Source organism: Protopterus annectens, chromosome 3.part1, assembly GCF_019279795.1.
Source record: "Protopterus annectens isolate FY-2018-M chromosome 3.part1, PAN1.0, whole genome shotgun sequence".
NCBI lineage: Eukaryota > Metazoa > Chordata > Ceratodontiformes > Protopteridae > Protopterus > Protopterus annectens.
Window position 1 is genome coordinate 1,117,287,993 of NC_056732.1, and position 20,243 is coordinate 1,117,308,235.

The 20,243-nt window shown below is 41.3% G+C and overlaps 1 protein-coding gene across 1 annotated transcript in view; it reads left to right on the forward strand.

Moving 5' to 3' along the window:
* Positions 1 to 20,243, forward strand: part of LOC122798379 (DENN domain-containing protein 3-like) — a 1,373,701-nt gene that overhangs the window by 452,921 nt on the left and 900,537 nt on the right. The gene's annotated exons all lie outside the window — the stretch shown is intronic.

The window sequence follows — 20,243 nt, forward strand, 5'->3', positions numbered from 1 at the left end:
AGAGAATTTACCACTGATACAAATGTTCATTCCATTGACTTCTACAACTTCAGCTTCAAGTATATTGCTACAAAACTTGCATCTTCCACATTTAAACATATGTCCCCTACTTCGTTTTGGTGCATGATGTTCGAATATATTTTTCAAACAACAGCCTTTCCTATATACACAAATCGGTCCTTCCCCAAGAATATTTACCATATCCTTGTCATTACGTATGAATTCCCAGTTCTTATTTAATATATTTTTAATGTTATATGCATCCCTACTAAAAGTAATTATAAAACTATTCTGATATGATTTATTAATTTCAGCCACCTTATTGTCAATAATGTTTGCAGGACCTGAGTCAGGTAAAACTAATGACTCATTAGTACTAAATTCTTTTCTCCCAACCTCTTTAATTTTCAGAATAGGTACAAAGTGACCTTCTTGTCTCTTATTAACAACTTCATTCATTATTTGATCAATTAGTTTCACTGGATATTTTCTTCTAATGAACATCTGTTTAAGAATGTCTCATTCCACTAAAAATGTATTCCATTCAGTAGTCATCCGGGCTGCACGCACAAACTGTCCCTTAATTACAGCCCGTTTTTGGTGAAATGGATGACTACTACTAAAATGCAGAAAACTGTTTGAATATGTGTTCTTACAAGATATTTTAGCAACAAAACAATTTAATGCTTCATTCTTTGCTAACAAAACATCTAAATAAGAAATGCTGTCATTACCTATTGAGTGTGTAATTTTTAAAAATGTGGTAGTGCCATTAATAAAAGTAATAAAAGCATCAATCAAATCCATTGGTCCATTCCACAAAATAAATATATCGTCCAAATGACAAACATATGTTTTACAGAAAGGATAATATTGGGATGGGAAAACAAAATGTTTCTCCCACTCCAACATAATAATATTGGCATACAAGCCACCACATGCAGATCCCATTGCGACACCTTCATTCTGTAAAAGCACTCACTCTCAAACAAAATAAAATTGTTTCTTAATACAATATCCATCATTTGTTCGTATAAGTTAATTCTGTCCTGACCAATATGCTTTGTTTGCAGGTACTCACAAAACCATTGAAGTCCTCTTTCATGGGGAATAACACTATACAAGTTGGTAACATCTATAGTGATGAATGAATAGTCATTACTATATTCAGTTTCATCCATTTTCTTTAAAAAATCCCATGAGTCAGTATATATATTGGGTTCGTTCCATACTAGCTGGCTTAGGGCTTTATCAAGATACTTAGCTAGTGGAAATGTAATAGAGCCCCAAGCATCCACAAGGGGCCTTATAGGTGGCTGGTGGACATCTTTGTGGATTTTTGGGGCCCCAAACATTGTTGGAATAATTGGGTATTCCACCGTTAAATAATGTAGTTCATTAATAGAAATCAAACCATCAATGAACATGTCCTGTATGAACCCTTTAACTTTCCTATATGCCCCATTCATTTCATTGAGGGAACTCTTAGTGTAAGTATCCGTATTCAAGATATCCAACATTTTGTTATTGTAGTCAACTGTATACATGATAACTACCCCGCCTCCTTTGTCTGGTTTCATAATCCTCACACCATTATTCTCCATCAAAAAAGCAAGTTCAGATTCTTCCTCATCATTTCATTTGGTATATACCTTGTTTAAACCAGACTTTCTATTCCTCACCCTATTCAAATCCCGAATGTCCAGCTCACAAACCTTTTCAAAAAATAACAATGTAGGGTGTAAGGGCGGATTAAAAGTGCTGGAGATTCTGAATGGGTCTTTCAAACCCTCTACATTATTAAACATAACATTAAGATTTAATTTTCTAACATATTGCTTCAAGTCCATTAAAGTGTGGACTAAATTCATGGATTTATCCGGTACAAATGTAAAGCCTTTAGCAAAAATGTCACAAATAGTCACATTAAATAATAAATCAGTATAATTATATACTTTGAAGTCTTTTTCAGAATTGAAGTGCAGTGTTAATGGCAGTAAAATACTACCATTGCTGTTCTTCATGTTGTTTAAAACCGTTGCCTCAGATGGGGCAACATCTACTGCCTCCTCCGAGTGTTCCTGTTCTAACCCCTATTGTTGTACATTCCCCTCACCCTTTGAAAGTTGTATTGGCCCCTCTGCTGTTGTTGAAGTCTCTGTTGATTCATTAGACGCTCTGAGCGCCTCAATGGTGGATATTGTTCTTCATCTAAAAAATGTTCTTCTTCGAAGGTGTCCATCTCTGTCACCTCGTTGAAAGTTCTAACACCATTCTCTTGTTGTTCACCACCACTTTTATGTTGCTGCCAAACTTGTGAGAGGGGGTTTAGGGTATGCTAAGTTGTCAGCATATTCCTGCTCATCCCTAGCCAACTTCTTCATCTTTCTCTTTTAATAATAAGCATTTGTTCTTCTATGCTCCGAAAGATGCGACAGTATTCAAATTTGTTGTTTGTAAAGGCAGGGTTTTGTACAATTAATTTATCTAATTTTGTCACTTCAGAATTCAAAGAATCAATCATTCTGTTATTATAGTCAATAACCATTTGCATATATTCGAACCCAAATCTATCACATAGTCCTAACAAGTCTTTATGAAAATCAGAACCTGCAACCAATCCTGTAGGAAAATGCCACATCCTAAGGCCTTTTGGTACAGTTCTCTGTTTAAGGCACTCCTTAAAAACTGGTTATCCATTTGTATCTTTTTTATTTTTAAAAGGTACTGATCTAGTTCATTAAGTTGATTCTGTAATGTCATACTAGTAACTTTTGTACTTTTCACTAATATACAATAATTTTTTAACCACTCAGATAGCGTGGGGGTTTTAAAAACCCCACTACAGTTATCTGCACCAATATGCCCATCACCGTTTACCTCATTAGATCTAGTGTCCAGTCTTAGCGATGGTGTAGAGGTACTAAAAGCTGTTGCCTGTCCTTCACCATTACCTGAGCTTTGCGCTCCCATGTTATTCACTGAAGTATAAGCACCTGGTGTCGGGCGTATAGTCATCTGGGAAAGATTATTTTGCTCCAACCGATCCATACAGTTCATTAATTGTTGAATTAAAATAGACAAGTCGCCAATTGATCCATTTTATTCCCCACTCATTTGTGGGTCACCTATAGATACACTGCCAGACCCCGACTCCATACCAAACGACTTATACGTGATAGAAAAGAAACCAACAAGTAAATCCAAAAAAACGGAATGGAGTCCACTGGCAAGTATATACCAACACAGAATTTTAAAAACAGTCCTTTATTAGAATAAAAACGATTATCAATATTCACCAACGTAAAATAATAAGCGCTTTCGTCTCCAATTATATAATTCAGGAGACTTTATCAAACAAGAACTGAACATTAAAGCAGAGTTTAAATACTAAAAACACTGAAAATCTCCCTCCCAAATGACATCACTTCCTGGCAGAGCACAGAGTTCTAATTAAAGAAACAGCGTATCTTCCTGGCAAAGCACAAAGTTCTAATTAAAGAAACGGTGTATCTAAAAAGAACATTGAGCTAAAAACCATATACAAGTTCAAATCGCATGCATAAAATAATAAATAATAAATAAATAACTAATATATATTGGCAGTACTCTAATAAATATAAACAACAATAATTGTTCATGTATAATCATGTAACTCCCAACAAAGGATAAACAAATGCACAATAAACATGGAATTCTAAATTAGGTTCCATATAACAAAGTATTGGCAGCTTTGTAAAAACACGCCCTAAACTCTTATATGACAGAATTTAGCAACTGTCATGAAAATGTGCAACATATGGTTTAAATGCTCGTATTACATAGGTTAAAACTGTTTTTTTTTTAAATATATATATTTTTAATACAGTGAGACAACTAAATGGGAAGAAATTCGGGAAATCAAAATATATACTTGAACACCACCGCCTTCTCCGATAGTCCAAGAAGCTGATGCTTAAAATCAGCTTTCTTGGGACCTTGTTATATGGCTTTGTCCAAGTCTCGGAATGCCTAGTTGGTATCTTTCCTCATCTCTAGATTCTTCTCAGCTTTCTGTCTCACTGCAAACATTGGGTCAGTTGTGCTACATACTGATCCAAATTGCTCATCTCCCTTCTTATTTTCTACTACTCTGCATACTGATTTGTCAATCACCCTCTACAGAACTTTCATGGATTTTGACAGGAGTTTAATACCGCTATACTGCCCACAATTGTGAATGTCCCCTTTGTTCTTGACACCGGTGCTAGTATGCTTAATCTCCATTCATCTGAGATGATTCCTTTTACTTATATTGCTATGAGTACCCTCCAGAGTCATTTCTCCCTTATCTCGTCCGGCATCTTTATCATATCTGCTGTGACATCATCCCAGCCTGCTGCTTTCCCTGACTTCATTTTCCTTAGTGCTGCTCTTACTTCATAGTTTCATAGGGTCATAGGTGTTTACTAGGCTAATGACCACAAGGGCCTTTTTAAGCCTAGCCATGCACCCCAAATCTCTAACAAGTTCTGCTACCCTTGATAAGTGTAAGCATGGGCCAGAGAGATGAACCATTTAAAGGTTACCTGTGTCCATTAGAGACACAGGTGCCATACCAGGAATGAATTTCCGTTTTCCCATCTAGTTGTCCAAGTTGCACTTCAGCTGGGTTAGGGAGGAACTCTGCTTCACATGGATGAGGAGCCTGTTCCATAGACGTGGTAGTCTCTGGGATACATACCTATCTCTCTAGCAGGTCCTATTTATATCACAGGCAAGGTTTAAGTCTTTAAACAGGTAATTCTGGCGCTGTTTGTTTTGTGGATATGCAGGAGTTCCATCAGAGTGGGGTCTGACAATGCCCTGTATGCCAGGCATAGATCTCCCCTCAAAAGCCTGTAGGAGACAGAATACAGGGATGGGGCTTTGAGGTGGTCTGCATAGGACATATTACTTACACCCTGCATTCTTTTACTGAGGAACCCCTGTGGATGTTCCAGTTGTTGGATATGCCTGGTTAGGTACATACCAAAGGGGACATTGTACTCAATGATAGGTCTGATGAATGCCGAATACAGTGGAACAATGACTTCCTTGGACTTGGATACCATACCTTTGTTTGGGATCTATATCAGAAAACCGAATGTCCAAAACCGCGAACACCTAATGAGTGACACATATACGCCGAATTACGAAAAGAGCGAAGGCCCTAAATGTCGAAAACCGCAATACCGAACGCACTTTAAACTACAACAGCGCCCCACAGGTAAGTAAAACACACACAAACAAACTTCATTAATCACACTTTTGCAGGGGGATGTGGGGGGCACAGCCCCCCACACCCCCCTACTTATATATACCAACTCCGAGATCGCACTACAGTAGGGAAAAGGATATATTTCCTCTTCCCCATTATCACCCTGCTGGCCATGGGAATTAGTTAGGTGTTTCAGTTTTCTACATTTACGGCCTTTGCGCTTTTCGTCCTTCGGTGTATATGTGTCACTCATTAGGTGTTCGCCGTTTTGGACGGTCGAGCATCTAATATAGACCCCTTTGTTTATAAGTTGCGCAACATAGAAGGATTTCCTCACCACTGTAGATATGTGATGATCAAAGGCTAGATTACTATCTATGTGTGTCCCTAAGTCCCTGACTACTGAGTAAACTCTAAGAGGTGTGTTGTCAATATGATAGTTACCAGGGATCGATGTCTTCCTAAAGGATACTATTATACATTCCTTGGCATTTAGTTTTAGTCCATGTCTCTGACACCAGTTGTTTGTCTGTGTTAGCCCCTTCTGTAGAATATTTGTGTTTGTGCGAGATTCAATGACAGCTCCTAATTTGCAATCATCTGCAAAATTAGTCAGCCACAGACCACTGACATTGGCTTGACTTCTGAGAAGTAAATGCCAAAAAGGAGCGGTCCAAAGACTGATCCCTGAGGGACTCCACTTGTGACTGGCCTCTTTGTAGAGGTGGACTCCCTAATTCTAACTTCCTGGGTCCTGTCTGTGAGCTAGTTGGCTATCCATTGGGTGACATACAGGTTTGTACCTAACCTCTTGAGATTGTCAACAATGCCGAGTGGGGTATTATGTCAAATGCCTTGACCAAGTCAAGGCAGGAAATGTGAACGAATTTGCTCTCATCCATTGCTTTGATGACCTTCTCAAAGAAGTCTACCAGGTTGAGTAGACATGATCTGCCATTGACAAAATCAAACTGGGTTGGGTCCAGTGTCTGGAGGTTTACTGTATCTCTGTTGATCATCTCAATGGTTGTTCTTTCCATGGCTTTGCATGTAAGACTAGTGAGACTTATGGGTCTGTAGTTTCCAGGGTCTGTAGATGGCCCACCTTTGTGCAGAGAGATGACTGTTGCCTTTCTTCATTCGTGAGGCACAAAGCCTGTTTGGAGGCTGCAGTTAAATAGTAATTCCAGAGGCCCTGATAGGTCATGTTTCATGCTGTTTAGAAAGCATCCTGGAATATTGTCAGGGCCATTGATGCAGTGTTCTTGGTCTTAGAGAGAGAGCATTAAGGATCTGTTCCCTAGTGATAGTAGGGGGAGTTATATTTGGTGATGTTTCCTGAGGGAAGGTTGAGGGGGAGAGAGGAGTAAAGCTGGAGCTGAATTTATCAGCCAGGAGGTTTGCTATATCTTCTGGCTTAGTATAGGTGGCTCCATTTACAATGAGCTTTGCACACAATTGTGTATTGCCTTTGAGGTTGTGGACATAGCTAAAGAATGCTTTGTGGTTGTCCTTGGCCTGGGAGGCCAAACTTACCTCAAATGTGGCTTCTTCTGTGGTGGGCTTCTCCTGTTCTCTCATCACAAGTTGTGTCTGGGGCATTAAATCTTCTGTGTGTTTTTCTTCATTCAGAAGCTGTTAGAAGTATTCCTTCCATTTCCCTTTGATGTCCCATGGACTGGTGAGAAGATATTTGCTGGTATCTGACTATCTTTATCTTTCTGTGTTTGCCATGCAACCTGTTAAAATTTCTTTAGGCCATCTACTGGCTCGCTTTCCAGAAGCTGGTAGAGTGCCTCTGATGCCTTGTTCTTTGCTATTGCAACTTCTTTCTTAGCCTGTTTGTTAGCTAACCAGTATTCCTTCCTAACCTGATCCATCTTATCTATCTCCCAATTTTCCTGCACTCCTCCTTTCTTTTGATGACTTCCTAGACTTCTGCATTGTATCACCAACTTTCCTTATGTACCTTTTTTCCATACCTTGCTCTGGCCACATGTCTGTTCTGTAGTCCTCACATGTGCTGATGTTCTTCATCCCACATTGCTGCAGTCCTAACACTTGGGTAGTCCGCTGTCCCAGTCGGCCCGAATACCAAAGTATAAGGCTGACGTCGGTCAAGGCGCATTAGTCTGACGTCAGGATGTCAGGGTACAAATGCGCATGACCGACGTCATATCCTCAGTCTTTTTTGCCGCATGGTCCGATGCAGAAGCAGTATTGCGAGTGCAGGTTGGCGTTCTGAAATTTTCTGAAGTCGGAGTTTCAGACCGAATCAAAGTTGGCTAAGTACCCGTTGGGGAATATTTTTTTTTTTCTTGCCTCAGTATTTAACCGGATGTCAGAAAAAGTGAATAACTGTATTTCTTGTGGGAAACAGATACCTCATAGTGATTACCATACCTTGTGTATACCTTGCTTAGGGCCTGAGCACGACGTTGTTGGATGTCGCTCTTGTGCTAGATTTAACAAACGCACTATAAAGAGAAGATTAGACTGTGCCAGGTTAGTTTTTGGGAAGCGTTGTAATTATAAAATGCCATCGGATGCTCCGACGCCCGCTTCGTCTAAAAGCGCAAGGACAAAGCAGCAAAGCCTAGGTTGGAAGAACCGTCTGTCCCGGACGTCGGTTCTTTAGAGGGCTCGGTGGAGCCGGAGGTTCTGCCAGAAGTTTCTTTGGAGTCTCAGGGAGAGACTTTACTGTTACAAGATGTGTCCTCTCAGGAGGTAGGCCAGGCTGAAGGGGCTTCTCAGGTAGCTGTTCTCCCCTCCCTTCCTAAGGTGGTTAGGCCCTCCCCTTCTGTTTCCAAGGCTTCTTCGAGAGGCAGGCCAGGTTTAACTTCAGTGGGTGTCTCTCCTAGTTCTTCAGGGTCTCTGCCTAAGAAACATATGCTTAAAATGGCAGAAGATTTGATTACTATGATTAGAGGTTCTATGCCCCCTCCTGATAAGAGGCCTAGGGTGGAACCTGAGCTTGAGAGTTTTGAGCAGTGTTCGGAGGCTTCTGAGTCTTCGGCTGAAGACTTACAGGAGTATCCTCCTTATTCTGATTCTGATGTAGATGATTCTACTCCTTGGCTTCTCCTCCTGAGGATTTTTCTTTTCAGAGACTCTTCATTCCATGAGGGAGCATTTCAAATGGGAAGGTCAAGATTTCTCTGATTCCAGGAAAAGGCTTAGGGAATTTTGTTTCTACCCCAGCATAGGCCTTTAGCTATACCTCCTGTTCTGGATGTGGTGGAGGATGTTTTGCAGAGGCTTCCCTGAACCCTGATTCTTTGCCTCCTGCCCCAGTTAAACCGGATAGGTATTATAGGGTGCCTGAAGCTCATAAGTATCTTTTAAGAGTCCTAGGGCAGACCCAGAAACTGTTTCTCAGGGGCCTAAAGGTGTTAAGGCTTCTGTTGTTAAAAATCCTGTTCCTCCTGATAAAGAGGCAAGGGCTTTGGATAGATGGGGAAAGAAGGTGTATACTTCTTCCACTTTAGCCATGAGGGCTTTGAATTGCCAGTTCCACATGTTAAAATACCAAAATTATCTCCTTTCACAATGGAAGTCTAAGGTGGATGCTCTGGCGGAAGGTATTGAGTGTAAAGAGTTGCAGGATTTAGTTCATGTTTCTGAACAGGTGGGTAAGCATTCCTTGCAATGTGGTTTTGATGCTGTACAGGCCTCTTCGAGGGTGGCTGCCACTGGTTCTGTTCTTCGCAGGCACGCCTGGCTGAGGGATCAGAATTTAGCTGAGCATGTTAAGACAAGGATTTTAGATGCTCCGTTACAATCTGATGTGTTGTTTGGTTCGCCTGTGGAAGCAGTTTTAAAGAAAATGGAGGACAAGGCTAAGTCTATGCAGACTGTTAAAGATTTTTTGCAGGTTCAGCCTCCAAGTTTAGTAGAAATTGGCCTACTAAGGGGTGGACATATCCTTCTTATGATTCCCAGTCTAGGGGTAGGTCTAGACGTGGTAGGGGCAGAGCTCAAGGTTCTTTTAGGCCTAGAACAGGGAGTTCACCTGCTCAGTCTTCTGGTGAGGGCAGGGGTCAGTCCTTTCGTAAACAGACCCAATGACCTGCCTTTTCAGCTGCCGGAGCCTTCTCGTCTGGCAGCACCTTTGGGAGGAAGGCTGGCACTTTTCAAAGAAAATTGGAGTTTAATTACCCAAGACAGATGGGTATTGGATATCATTCACCACGGTTACAGGTTTTATTTCCATACCTTGCCTCCTTTCAAAGGCATGCCAGACATTCCTCCTCTACAAAGAAAAGAGGCTCACAAGCAAATTTCTCTGTTACTCCAAATAGGGGCCATTCAGCCGGTTCCTGTGCCAGAAAGGGGCCTAGGATTTTATTCTCGCCTGTTCCTAGTACCAAAAAGGGGAACACGTGGAGACCAATTTTGGATTTATCTATCCTCAACACTTATCTGGACATTCCCAAGTTCAAAATGTTGACGTTACAACAGCTTTTACCTCTGCTGGGCAAAGATCACTGGATGGTAACTTTAGATCTCAAGGAGGCTTATCTTCATGTGCCTATCAGACTAAGTTGCAGGAAGTATCTGCGTTTTCGAGCTGGGAATTTCCATTATCAGTTCTCTGCATTGCCCTTTGGCTTATCTACTGCGCCCAGAGTATTCACAAAAGTTCTGGCTCCAGTGATAGCTTACTTCAGGCTAAAAGGAATACAAATCTATCCTTACTTGGACGACTGCCTGATTCTGGCTCAAGAAAAGGAAGACCTTTTACAGCATTTGGAATATGTGATAGCAGTGCTAAGATGCCTGGGGTATTCTGTGAACGAAATAAAGTCCAGTCTAGTACCCTCTCAAGACATGTGCTTTCTGGGTGTGAGACTAAATACAGCAACCCAGATGGCCTTTTTAACCCCGGACAAACAAAAGAATCTTTCCCTTTACTTCCATCAACTATCTCTTCAGTCCGGGCTGACTGCAAGGACAGTCCTTCAAGCCTTAGGGTTCATGGCATCTTGTATTCTGGTGCTTCCCAATGCCAAACTGCATATGAGGAAGCTGCAATGGTATCTCAAAATGTATGGACACAGCACTGCCAGGATTTGGACACTGTCATTCAAATAATACCTTGCATTCAAAAGGAATTTTTGTGGTGGGCTCAGGAATGTCACCTAAACAAGGGACTCTCTGTGACCCGGCCAGAGGCGAGTCAGATTCTAACGACAGATGCCTCAGACATAGCTTGGGGAGCTCATCTGAATGGAAAGTGGATACAAGACAAGTGGCCTGCCAGACTACAGCATCTACATATCAACATGAAGGAGATGTTAGCAGTCCAGTTTGCATTAATGGCTTTCAAGGAGTTACTTCTTCCAGGGCAGGTGTTGATTCTAACAGACAACACAACTGTCATGTGGTACATCAACAAACAAGGGGAACACATTCTTATCCTCTATGCAGGCAAGCAATGATTTTGTGGGAGACTGCGCTCAGCTTGCAACTAAATCTTCAGGCAAGGTTTCTGCCGGGAGCACAGAACTCCTTAGCAGATGTGTTAAGCAGGCAAATCATGGATCCCCACGAGTGGAAACTGGATCTTCATGTATTTCGGAAATTGACAGTGTCATGGGGAACTCCAGACATAGATCTGTTTGCTTCTCCACTAAACCACCAGCTGCCAAAGTTTTGCACGAAAAGGTTTCATCACACAGCTTGGAAAGTGGATGCTCTTTCTTTCAGTTGGAAAAATCTTCATGTGTATGCCTTTCCACCTCTGCCTCTCCTTCCAAAGGTACTCCTAAAGGTCAGACAAGACAAGCCAAGGATGATTTTAATAGCTCCAGATTGGCCTCGGCAACACTGGTACCCATTGCTGAGGAGTCTGGTAAGGGAGCCTCCATGGCCTTTACCTTTGATTCCTCACCTATTGTCTCAGAGGGACGGTCATCTACTCAATGTCAAGCTTCACTCTCTTCATCTAACAGCCTGGCATATTCTGTTTTGAACCACAGCAGGTCTCAACTTCCTCAACAAGTTTTGAATGTGATTATGGAAGCCAGAAGACCTAGTACAAGGAAAGTGTACGCAGAAAAATGGAAGAGATTTTTATTTTGGAGTGCAGCAAAGGATTTGGAGGTTTCTGAGCCTAATTTGAGTGTGGCTCTTCAATATCTTACTGAGTTATTGGACAAAGGTTTGTCTTTCTCTTCCATTAAGATTCATGCTGCAGCAATTTCAGCTCACTATGATTGTGACCCACCATTGTTTTCTCATCCTTTGTTCAAGCAATTTCTTAGAGGGGCAAAGAATATAAGACCCCCACGTAGAGCTCCTACTCCTGCTTGGGACCTCAATTTTGTGTTGGAGAAACTTACTCTACAACCTTTTGAGCCTGCGGCTACTGCTGAATTGAAATACTTGTCATGGAAGAATTTTTGTTGGCCATTACTTCTGCAAGAAGGGTTTCTGAATTGCAGGCCCTTATGGCAGTTGAGCCTTTTTTGATTTTCCATAAGGATAGAGTATCATTACGTACAAATCCTTCTTTTATGCCTAAGGTGGTTTCTAGTGTGGCTTTAAACCAAACTATTCATTTGCCTACTTTTTATGCAGATCCCCAAAATAAGGGGGAAAAGATTTTGCACACTTTAGATGTACACCGGCAGTTGCGTTATTATTTAAGCAGGACTAAGGATTTTAGGCAGTCTCAGCAGTTGTTTGTTTCTTTTGCTTTGAGTTCTCAGGGCAAGCCTGTGTCAAAACAAACTATTTCTAAGTGGATTGGGTTTTGCATTGCATTTTGTTATTCCCATCATGGCAAGGAGATTCCAGCTGGGATTAGGCCTCATTCCACTAGGGCTACTGCCACTTCAACAGCATTTCTAAGGGGTGGCAACTAAGGATATTTTGGAGGCAGCTACTTGGAGTTCAGTGCATACTTTCTCTAAGCATTACCACCTTCCTCTCTACTCTAAATCTAGGGCTGGTTTTGCCACGGCTATTTTGCAGGGCATGTTGACAGCTCCTGCTTCTTTATGATTTGCCAGCCTCCCTTACCTCTGCTTTGGGATTCTACCCAAGTGTTAGGACTGCAGCAATGTGGGATGAAGAACATAGTACAGTTTTGTACCTACCATAAATGTAGATGTTCGAAGATCCACATTGCTGCAGTCCAATTTACCCTCCCTCCTTCCCCTCTGTGTTTAGGGGTGGTTGTGTGGGTGGGGTTGTACTTTTGTAAGTTTGTATATATTGTACATATATTTGGTACAGGAGTGTTTGGTGTTTTTTGGTTTTGGCCTTATCTTTTTAGGGTCTTCTGACATCTGGGGCAAGAAAAGACTGAGGATATGACGTCGGTCATGCACATTTGTACCCTGACGTCCTGACGTCAGACTAATGCGCCTTGACCGACGTCAGCCTTATACTTTGGTATTCGGGCCGACTGGGACAGCGGACTACCCAAGTGTTAGGACTGCAGCAATGTGGATCTTCGAACATCTACATTTATGGTAGGTACAAAACTGTACTTTTTGAGGCACTGCCATTCTTCTTCAGCTCCACCTATTTCCTCCTCTTCTTGAGCTGCTAGAGTCCTGACTAATTCCTTGAACTGTTGTGCGTTCTCTCCAGTCAACATTCAGGTCTTCATCCTCCTGGTCTCTGTTGACCTTAGAGCCTTCTTTGACTACTGCTTGCAGCTTGTAGTTGCAATCACTGATTTATGCTGTGGGCCAACTCTTTCACTGGGAATGACTTGCAATCACTGATTCTACTCCATTGCCCTTTTCTTACTAGGAGGAAGTCTGTCTGAGATACATGTTGGCCACTCTTGTATGTGATCTTGTGACTGTCTCTCTTTCTGAATCATGTGTTGGCTACTATCAAGTCATTTGCCAGACAGAAGTCTAGAACGGCCTCTCCTTTTGTATTTTTGTTGCCCCACCCACATTAACTCAAGCAGTCCTCATATCCTATTCTGTCAGTTCCAATATATACATTCAGGTCAGCCATTATCTACTCCAATTGACATTATCCTGTTTCATCTAGTAGTTCCTGCAACTGCTGTCTGAATGCACCCTTTTCTTTTCTATTACAACATTGCTGTGTGGCATAGGGCAGTATTCATAATTTCAGCCTATCATTAGGCTGAAGTCTGTCACTAATTCTGATGACATCCCTCACTGCTTTACAAAGCCTTTCCCTCACCACAGTTGCACAGTTTCTAGCCTGTCCTCCTCCTGAGTAGTAGACTGTGGATGCCAAGCCAAGTGGCTTAGTTAAAATGTCCTTCCGTCGTGTTTCCTGGATATTTTGGATGTCTAGCCTCCTCCTTACTATCATATCCTCCTCTTCTAAGCTCTGTCCTGTGGATGAACCTACACTAAGTGTAGCAATTCTTAGTTCTTGTTTGGCAGGTTGATTTGGTTTATATCCAACTTTCACTCAACAAAACTATCCCAGATAATCCAACCTGGACAACTGGACACTAGCCGTCCAGTAGCGTATTAACCCAGGGCTGTTGGGCTTTATGGTGGGCACACACTGGCCAGCAGGGGCACAGGCACACCTCCCTCCATTAACATGGGTCCCTGTTGTAGGTCAGAGTAGATCAGATCCTCAACCTAATTATCATCAGCAAATACCCATGCCCATTTTGGCAACAGCAGTCAACACAACCAGATCACCAGCAGCCATCTTTTACAAGATTGAGTAGCTATCCCTGCCATGGTGTGCATTTTGTCATCCATGTTTTCTGTCATGAGAAATTTCCAAATTGGTTGATCTATACAACTCTTCCCCCATAGAGCACCATATAGAGTCTGCACTGCTGTACTCAGCTCCATTCTTGTTTGCGTTTGAGATGTGAACACTCAGCATGTTTTGTGGAGGTGGGAGGAGCCCCACAGAGATACAGTGAGAACATGCAAACTCCAATAGGCATTGGCCGAAGGTCAAGATAGAACCTTGTACCTTCTGCATAGGAGGTGAGGACTTTAGCCATGGTGACAAATGTTAATACTATGTAATATCTCCTGTAACTGTAGTAAAGCATGTAGTAACACAGTATATTCAGCTGATATAGTTGGGAGGTTTAAAGAATCTAAATAGGACAGAAGGTCATATTCCTAGAAAATAATATTGGCATACCTATGGAAGTTTGGTGACAAATCCAAAAAGGTTAGTAAAAGCATTAATGCCATTTATTGCTTTCTCACCAGTATTTAAAGTGTGAAAGTTAGTAGGTTGCCTCTGTATCTGAAATGATTAATGCCAAAAATGTGGATGGTATTTGGACCCATTGAGAAAATTAGATAGTCTGGTCTTATACCAAGACAAATTTCAGGCTAAATTTCCCATTTAGTTCCGAGTGTAATTCTTTTACTTTTTTCTATAGGTATGCATAATTTCTTTAACAGGCTCAAACTGAGTTATTCTTATCTTATTTAAAAGTACAGTCTTATTTTTATTTTACTTATTTATTTATGTATGTAGTTATTTATTTTTGCATTCTGGACTTTTTTAAGAATGATTTTCTGAGTATAATTCTTTTAGTTTTTTTCTGTAAATATGCATAATTTCTCTCTGTGATCCCGTGGGTTTCCTCCTGGTGCTCCACTTTCCTCTCACATCCCAAAGACATACTGCAGGTGGATTGGACACTCTAAATTGGCCCTAGGTGTGAATGTGTGCATGTGTATGCCTTCCGTGAAAAGTTGGGTGCCGGGCTGGCAACTCGACACTGTAAAACTCCACTGCCAATCATTCTGTAGACCGTTGTTCTGCTGTGGCGACCCCTAACAGGAAAAGCCAAAAGGAGAAGAATAAGATGATGCATAATTTCTTTAAGAAACTCAGTCTCAGTTATTCTTATCTTATCTAAAAGTGCAGTCTTATTTTTATCTTTTATTTATTTATTTTTTTGCATTCTGGACTTTCTAAGAATGATTGTTTTATAAAGTAATGCTGTTGTTTGGCATTTAATAATGCACCTTGAATATCAGGGCTTTGAGGAAAAGCAGACATTTCAGTTAAATGTCTTCTAAGCAGTGGTTAATAAAGTGTGTGATCTTGTGATTAGTAGAACATTAATGGGTCAGGGTCTGGTTCAATTATTTTCTAATTGAATTTAAAAAGTTTATGTGGGTCTAAGTAGACTTGCATGTTGGAGTAATATCAAAAATATTTTGTTTGGATGTTATAGTCAATTATAATAGGCCTAAGAAAATCTGGAATTATGAAGAAATCGGATCTTTATTAAAACATCGAACGCCTAAAACAGTGAATGATGTTTCATCAACCCTTTTTCAGCGAAAGCTAAAAATGTCGACGCCTCAGAACAGCTATTTCTTTCCTAGGGAAAGAAATCGCTGTTCCAACCAAAAACAAAAAAACCCCAGTAAACACTTCCAAACACATGCACACGTACCTTAACACGAAGTTATGTACTCACCATAATGTTCGATGTATGTAGTCCATCTCGCCTCACATTCTTACCCGTGGGTTCGGAGCCGAATATCGGCTCCAACTTGGCCAAACTTTTCTAGCTCGAAGACTTCTATTGGCTGGGCTAAGCAGGTATCCCATGCTGCACTGCTCCATATCCCCAGATCTAGTTTGCTGCGAACACTCATTCATACCCCATGTATAGCAACATCCAGGGAAAGAAGAATAAGCTAAAAGTGAAGGGAATGCTGTAAATAAGACCTAACATCCAGATCCTACAGGAAGGGGGAAGGTGGGAAGGTGGGAGGGTAAGTAAGAATGCGAGGCAAGATGGACTACATACATCAAACGTTATGGTGAGTACATAACTTCTTGATGTTATGTAGTCCAATCTCGCCTACATTCTTACCCGTGGGACAGCGTCCCTAGCACCTACATCCTGGGAGGCTCATAGGAAGATACTTCTGAGTACTGTGGAACCAAAGGAAGACCTGCCCCTAGATACCACATCCAACTTGTAATGAGTAACAAATGTGTGAGGAGAAGCCCAAGTAGCTGCCGCAGAAATATCATCCATAGACAATCTGGCTTGATAGGCTGTAGATGTAGATACAGCCCGAGTAGAGTGAGCCTTGACTGGAAACAGTATGTCTTTACCTCCTGCAGAATAAGCGAATGAGATGCAACTGGAAATCCATCTGGATAGGGTGATTTTGGAGACAGGGGACCCAATTTTGTTTTCCGAAAAGGAGACAAGTAGTTGATCAGATTTTCGGAGATCTTTGGTTCTGTGCAGATAGAAACGTAACTGTCTGTGTACATCCAATTGATGAAATTTAAATTCTGCCTTGTTTGAAAAATGGGGAAAAAATACTGGCAACTCCATAGTTTGATTAAGATTAGATATGGATGCCACTTTAGGAAGAAAGGAAGGGTTTGGTCTAAGAGAAACCCTGTCCTTATGAAAGATCAAGTATGGAGGTTTGATAGAAAGGGCTTGAATTTCTGAAACTCGCCTGGCTGAAGTGATGGCTATTAAAAAGGCAGTTTTCCAGGTCAAGAATTTTAAGTCATATGTAGCTGCAGGTTCGAAGGGTGGTGAAGTAAGGGCTTGCAGGACAAAATTTAGATCCCAGGGCATGATAGGTTCTGAGACCGGAGGACGGAGTAATAGAGTACCCTTTAGGAAAGCCTTACAGATTCTGTGAGCCATCAGACTAGGCTCATTAGCAACATGAAAGTTAAAAATCGCTGCCAGTTGAACTTTAATGGTAGCTGACGCTGAGCCCTGATGGAAAAGCATAGACAAAAACTCCAAGACTGAAGCAATTGGGGCTGTGTAAGGGTCAATTCCTTGGGTATGAGCCCAAATAGAAAACCTCTTCCATTTGCTAGAATAAATCTTCCTAGTAGAGGGCTTATGAGAGGAAGATAAAATATGAACTACCTCAGGTGAAAAGTGATGAAGCCTAACTAACAACGGAAGTGGAGTAGCCAGGCTGTCAACCGGAGGGTCCGCAGAGAGGAGTGGAACTGTCCCGACATGTGTGTCAGTAAATCTGATTGTGGGTCCAGAATCCAAGGTGTGTCCACAATGTAGGGGTGGAGAAAAGGGAACCAGACTTGATGAGGCCAGTGTGGAGCAATCAGAATCATTCTGCTTCCCAAGGATTGCGCTTTCTGAATCACTTTTGATAGCAAGGGAAACGGAAGGAAAGCATAAAGCAGACCCAATCGTGAACTAGAGCGTCCCTGGGTGACTCCCCCTGTGGGGGGATCAGCGTGAAGTAGCTGCTGCATTTGGCATTGAGGAGGCTGGCAAAAATGTCGCAGCAAGGCTGACCCCATCTGCTGAATATTCGTTCTGCAACTAGACGATTCACGGACCACTCGTAAGGCATCAGAATAGCTCTGCTTAGCCTGTCTGCTATCACGTTGGACTTCCCCGGAATGTGCGTTGCCACCAGAAACTGTTGGGAAGATATTGCCCACTGCCACACTTGCATGGCCTCTCGAACGAGGGTTTCAAGAGTCCCTTTAGAATTAGCTTATTCTTTCTTTCTTGAAGCACCCTGGGACTAAAAGCATGGCAGAAGCTGCAGGACTCCTGCAGATGGATTGCTCCCAGGCAATAAACACAAACAGAATGTCCATCAGTGATGGACATCTTGTAACCACACTTAGAGCACTTTTTAAAACCCGAAGGTTTGTGCTCCTTGGAATCTTTGGACATATTTTAAACAAGTAAACACAAATACCACAACAATGAATAAGTCACTGTCTGACAGGAAAAACGACACAGACACGCAAAACACCACTAAGCGCAGGAACAAGTTTTTACACAACACACACACAATCCTCAGAAGGGACACACACTGAGTTGACTGGAAACAGACACTAAAACCTCTAACTCAAACGGTTTTAGAAGAGAAATAATGCAGGACAAAAGGGGATGACTAGGTCCTCTAACTAAAACGGGCCTAGCCCGATAGAACAGCTAGTGGGATACCACAAACCACAATCACACTACAGAAATACTAACACAACACCAAATAGAAATAGCTATTAAAATAGCTTTTTGTTTGTGACAAGTTTTCTCAGAATAACAAGAAAAAAGGGTACTTAGCCACAGCCAAGAGCGAGACCACGTCCGAGCTACACGAGTGGCAAACGAGATCTGGGGATAGGGAGCAGTGCAGCATGGGATATCTGCTTAGCCCAGCCAATAGAAGACTTTGAGCTAGAAAAGTTTGGCCGAGTTGGAACTGATATTCGGCTCCGAACCCATGGGTAAGAATGTAGGTGAGATTGGACTACATAACATCCTTAATTCTACCCCCCCCAAAAAAGTTTTGAAAACACATAAACACGTAACTTAACCATACATCTAACTCAAAAAAAAGTAAACATTTTAAAACATATGCACTTACGTTAACCCGCAACCTAACCCTAAGGTCAGTAACTGTTGCACATTTACGTAAACAGTTCCAAACACATACACACTTACCTTAACCCTAATTCTACCCCCCCAAAACAAAAGTAAACAGCTGAAAACACATACACATGTAACTCAACCATACATCTAATGCAAAAAAAAAAAAACAGTAAACACTTTCATACATATGCACTTACCTTAACCCGCACCCTAACTCTAAGGTCAGTAACTGTTGCACATTCACGCTTGGGAGCTTGGGAGACAAGGGGAATCCCTGAGACCACTCTACAGTGCAGAACATGGCAAAACAATGAAGCGGTTAAGCGACTTCTTTCCCAGGGAAAGAATTAGCTGAACAGCCACTTCGCTGTTTTGCCTGTTCACTCTTTAGGTGTCGATGAAAACGCATTCGACAAAATGCGTTTTTGTCATTCTAATAGGAACCCAAGAAATCCATTCTAGACCATAATTTATGAGTCCTTCAGTATTAAGAAAACCAGGCATGCTTTACAGAAACAAACATTTTCTGAGCACACCCACAAAAACTACTCTAGCCAAAACTTACCTTCTGCCCTCCTTACTCTGTGGAGCAACATTTCTAACCAATTTGCAAAAACCTTGAAAGCTGGTATAACAAAATTGTCAAGTTTGTTACTAATTCATCTTTGTTTATCCATTGTAAAGCTCTGCATATTCTTGACTGGCTGAGTGTCCCCCCCTCCACCTCTTCTACATTCAGCTTTCAACAATACATAAAATCACACACAAACCATTAGTCTGCCCAGCTCTTACCCCTGTAATCAAATTATTTTTTCCCTAAAAGAACTCTCAGATCAGAAGACAAACAACTTTGTACCATAAATAAACCCAATAAATCCCCTGGACAAAGTCTGTACTCATACTCAGTAGCAAAAAAAATGGAACTCCTTACCTCTAACCACCAGAACTATTTCTAATCTACCCACCTGTAAATGCTCCCTAAAAGAACACTTTACAGAATCTTGGACATGCTCCTGTGCCAATCCTGGCTGAACTTACTCACGGTAGTTCTCTCATCCCTTTTAACATAAATCTCACTTTACAATCCTCTCCAGCCTCCTACTCACTCCTTTCTTTTATTTTTCCCACTTAACGTACCTTAAACCTCTCCTCTACCTCTTTCCTGCCTACTCACCTAAGCCACACTCTTCTTGTAATCTCCTTCTCTCCATTCTTCTTTCTTTTGTAACCCATAATATGACCACCATCTCTCAAAATAAGAAACCTCTCAGTTTTCCCTCATTGTCTCTATTCATATCATCTCTTATATCTCTTTAAAACATCTTATAAACTGTCTCAGGTTTCATTTATCACATACTACTCTATGTAACAAATAATAGGACTGTTGAGTTTTTCGTCACATATTTTCTCCAACTCATGTTGTTTTTCATTGCACTTTACTATGAAACATATGTTTGATGTTTTCTTCTCATTACATTTTTCACTGTTATGGTTTGTAGTGTAACATTATACTTTGTGATTTAAAATATCTGTACTTGACATTTTGTAGTGTAACATACTTTGTGATTTAAAATGTCTGTACTTGATTTGAAAGATTGTGATTGTAGAGCTTTCTGGCCCAGCCAGACTTTCCCAGTAAACAAATGTCAAATC